General features: G+C 34.7%; 1 long non-coding RNA gene across 1 annotated transcript in view; it reads left to right on the forward strand.

The window, feature by feature from the left end:
• Positions 1-1,628: 1,628 nt before the first annotated feature.
• LOC140339705 (uncharacterized) overlaps positions 1,629-4,843 on the forward strand; it is a 13,482-nt gene continuing 10,267 nt past the window's right edge. The window contains exon 1 of the long non-coding RNA XR_011922519.1: positions 1,629-1,716. This is a non-coding gene — a long non-coding RNA (uncharacterized lncRNA). The remainder of the gene's footprint in view (positions 1,717-4,843) is intronic.

Raw genomic sequence — 4,843 nt, forward strand, 5'->3', positions numbered from 1 at the left:
CTTTTAATCCCAAACTCTACATGATTTATAAAGATGTTAAACAGTAAAGGTCCCAATACTGAACCCTGGGGTACACCACTAATAACTTTAGACCATTCAGAATATGAATCATTACTGCTCTCTGGATGTCATTAAGCCAGTTCTCTATCCATTTACAGATTGATTTCTCTAAACCTATTGACCCTAAAGCTAAAGCTCAGGGCCTATATAAGGGACGAGAATCTGGCGTGTGTACAGCGCCCACCGTCTATTATCGGAACGACCGTTCAGGTCCGTGGACGATGAACAGCGAATGATCCTAATGCAAGGGAAGGGGGAGAGCGCGCAGCGGGATGCCGCTCGGTCTTTCTTCCTCTCCCCTCTTCATTCCCTTTATGATCTACCAGAACCCCCAGATTCTTTTCTTTTTCTGCCCCCCCAACTGTATTCCCCCTAGACAGTATGAAGCATGCATGTTGTTAGCCCCCAAGTGCAAAATTTTACATTTCTCTATATTAAATGTCATTTGCGACTTGGCCGCCCAATCAAACAGTACATCCAGGTCTGCTTGTAGAATATAGACATAATCCATATCCATAGATATGGACTTAATTCCATTATATAGTTTGGTGTCATCTGTAAACACAGAAATGGTACTTTTAATCCCAAACTCTACATCATTTATATATTATATAAATTCAGATTTTGATTTGGAATATACTTGAACAGCAATCAATAGAATTGCACATAAAATAATGCAAATAAGTACATCCATGTTGGTGTGTTATTTTGGTGTGTTAAGTGGGAAAAATATAAAATCACATATGACCATTCTAGTATTTTGTACTTTTATGTTGCTTATGATGGGTCTCTTGCTCTTAAATGATCTTTTGAGCGAAATTGTTGGCCACTGGTAGATGGCACTGTATCCCCATGTATGTAATAAAGTGTCAAAAATTCTCAGACAACAACAGTTTGTTATACACTTTACATGTGAACGCAGTGGTTTATACTTGAGTATAGGCATACATAAAAAATTATATATGACTAATAATGCAGTTATTTTATTGTGTAAGTCTTGTAAGAAGGAATAATCACAACAACTGTGTATCAAAATATTGTATTGTAAACAGATACACTCATGTATGAAAATAAATGAATGAATCTACATTACATTATATAAATATCTATATAATCTTAATAATAATCCCATACATTTCTTTATACCTTTATTGGTCTGTACTGTACCTCCTATGCTTCTAACTGTCCAGTTCTTTTAGTTACTATTCAACATCCCTTTCCATCCAAGTCACTCCTCTGTACAACCACTATCACTATATGTGAAACTCAATAATCACACAAACAGCAACATCCAACTTGAAAGAAAAATCTTATGAATTCCAAATACGCACACATATCTATTTAATAGCATTTACATAAAAAAGAAAACCACTCACAAAGTCAGTTTAACTTGCAATCTCACTCCCCTCCACTAAATAATATTTTTACTTGGGCATATCCTTCCAAAACTTAAGTTCCCTGGTATTTTTTGCAGCTTTTCCCTTGGGCCTAGGTAAACAATGTCCTTTTTTTGCCTCTCTCAAAACTTACTTGGGTGTGGTTTTGCCTTAAAAACCCACAGGAAGTATATTAAAATAAGTGTGAACAGCAGGCTGAATTCATTTTCTGAGAAGATATCAACTGAGTTGGATGAACAAGTGCCTTTCAAAGCCAGTGGTCAGTACCATATTTTGCTGATTCTGAATGTGCGTTTTTTTACAGGCAGTTTCTTTATCTTTTGGCTGCTAGAGCACATTTTTGTATATTTTCAATAAATTGTTTTAAGAATGAAAGTCATATACTGGTAGATACAAAAAGGAACATTATAAAATGTACAAACACTAGGTTCACACAATATGTAAATAAATATTTGATATGATACAGCCATTTTCAGTTGTATAAAATCAAGTAGGGGGAGATGCTAAAAAGGTATTGAAACACAGTTTTAAAAATTTGCATCTGCACAAATGTAATACATGGGCCATGAAAAATGGACATACCCCAATTTTGTTCAAGTAGGCCTACATCTCATTAGAAATTATGCCTACTTAGTACAGCACCATTCCACATTTAACTGTTCATTTTGTCTAAAGGAATTCTACTAGCTTTTTAGGGTCTTTTCCTTTTTCCCTTTTCCTACATCCCTACCAATTTGTTGGCCACCCACCCATTGTCTTGGTGTTTGTCTTATAAATATTAAATAACTCCTACGTGTTCCTGTCAAGTAGAAAAATAATACGTTGTCTATTTTAAATTGTCAGCGCAAGCATACCCTAAATACTTTGAATGCCAAAAATGTACATTGTTATTTTTACTTAGACAGCAAAAGTCTACAATTAACCATTAACTAATACAAGGTATTAGAGATTTTACAACTACAATGAGTTATTAGAGTGTGTTGGAGATGTTGTACATTCATCTATAGAGATATGGAATAGAACTATTTATCTTTTATATTTTTTAAATTATTTTTATATTATTTTTTTTATTGTTTGTAATTTTTAGTTTTACTGATATCTAATTAAACAGTATATGTCTTATATAGGACATAAATGGGTATATATTGCTTGTCTTGTACATCTTCAGAAACATTCTATAGTGCAGACAGGACTGAATTTAGATCATGTCCGGTGGATCTTGGTATTTCAGTGTGAGGAGTAATAACTTTTTTCTTGATTTTTTTTCTTAAATATTTGTGTCTAATATATAAAATATTAATGGAGTAGATTTTTGGATGTGGATTTGGTGATTGGGGATCTGCTGTAGATTTTTTTACATTATTTAACCTTGTGTCTGATTTATTATGGTATCTTTCAGTTCTGTTTTTGATGACTGTGAGGGTTTTTAAGAAGTTTGAGTTTATATTTGTACAGTTTTTGTGTTTGCTAGAGAGCCTTACACTGTTAGCAACATAGTTAAAATTAAAAATTTATATGATTATAAATAGAATACTATCATTCCCCATTGCTTCACCTTCCTATTCTAAGCTCACCTCAATGAAGGTATGTTTTTTTTGTATACTTGAAACCTGGCTAAAACTTTATTTGCCTTCTTATTAGTCATCTCAACTATTACCTATCCATGAGCACCTTAACTATTACCTAATGCTAACTCCAATCTTTACATAATGTACATTTACCTAAGCTTGATATTTGACCCTTAAGATTAACGCTGAATGCACCTACCCTTAATCTGTAAATATAGCTTTTTGTCTAACAATAAAAATTGTTTCATCTGCCCCATAAGAAAAATGTTAACTATGAACCTAACCTATCATTTTTTTAATTTTAAATTTTTACCCTATTACTCATTATATATTAAAAAAAACTTTCCTAAGCCTTAAGATTTCACTTAATAATTAGCCACCTTAACTTCCCTTTTCCTAAAAACTAAACTGAACTGAAGATCTGCTCACACTGGCCAATATTCTTATAGGACTAATGGTTTAACACAGATTTTCTGTGGATTTAGGGCTGATGTGACACAATACTTCAGTCCAAGTCTGGCATTACCTATTCCTATTTATCCTACTGTTGACTTAAGTAGATAAGAGTTAAGCTATGTACACACGGCAGATTTTTATCGCCTGATAATCGGCATTGGCCAAATATCGGGCGAAAATCTGCCGTGTGTACAGTCGGTGTTGTCCATCGTCCGAACGACCGACCTGCCGGATCCATGGACGACGACCGATCCTAATGAAAGGGAAGGGGGAGAGCGCGCAGCAGGGTGCCGCTCTGTCGCTCTCCCCCTCCCCTCTCCATAGAACATGAACGGTGCTGTATGTACAGCACCGTTCATGCATCGTGCAGTCCCTTGTCATTGGAAAGGATCGTGAAAGATCCTTTCCAACGACAAAAATTGCAAGTGTGTACGCAGCTTTAAAAGAAAAGAAGGCTTGCTGTGCAAACTTATATAAAATAATTTCAATTATAGCAAAGCACAAAAAAAGCAAACGTAGTGTAATTAGATACAATTTCAGCTGGTCAATATATCACAGATATATTTGTATAGATATAGTTTCTATTCGAGAATTTTTAGCCTTGACCTATGAGTCTTTTACAAATAGAAAGTTGACAGTTATACTTAGATCTCCTGGAAAAAAGGGGACTACAGATTGCAGGGAGAGGATAAGAGGGGAAAGTCCCGATTTGCATGCACCTTTTGTCATTGGTGGATGGTGCAATAGACGAGATGCCTGCAGCCCGTCAAGAGAGGCCTTCTAGGAGATCCAATGGTTGGAAGATATCATTTTTGCCAAATACTTATTCAGTCAATAGCAATATATGCCACTAATGATCTTGGCCTCTGCTTTAGTTTTTGTTGGAACTGTATTTTTTTTATTGGATACAGTTGTTATTTCTAAGATTAAACGACATGATGATTGGTTGGTCGCACTAAGCATTGAATTGCCAGCAGATCTGCATGGGTGTACTGAGCCTAGATGTCTAAGTTTCATGTTATTTAACTAGCTGTGGTATGAGTCTTCTCTTCATTTTTGCTGCAGTTTCCACATTTTCTTTAGCCAAGTACATGGCTCTCTGATACCTTTGGGAGGTCATTAGAGTGTTCTTGCATCTATAGCCTTTTTTTTTATTTGCTACATGTAATATAAACTTGGCTGGTAATAATCAAATCAACAAATTGAGTTGACTAAATTAAAAAAAAAATTGAATACTGTGAAAGTGAATATTTAAGCCAGCAGTGTATAATGAGTATAAAAGAAAATGTTAAAGCAGATCTATCACCAAAATGTGTACTTTACATAAAAGGGTAGTCAACTCTTTTAGGCAATGTAAAAGTT

This window comes from Pyxicephalus adspersus, chromosome 10, assembly GCF_032062135.1.
Source record: "Pyxicephalus adspersus chromosome 10, UCB_Pads_2.0, whole genome shotgun sequence".
Lineage (NCBI taxonomy): Eukaryota > Metazoa > Chordata > Amphibia > Anura > Pyxicephalidae > Pyxicephalus > Pyxicephalus adspersus.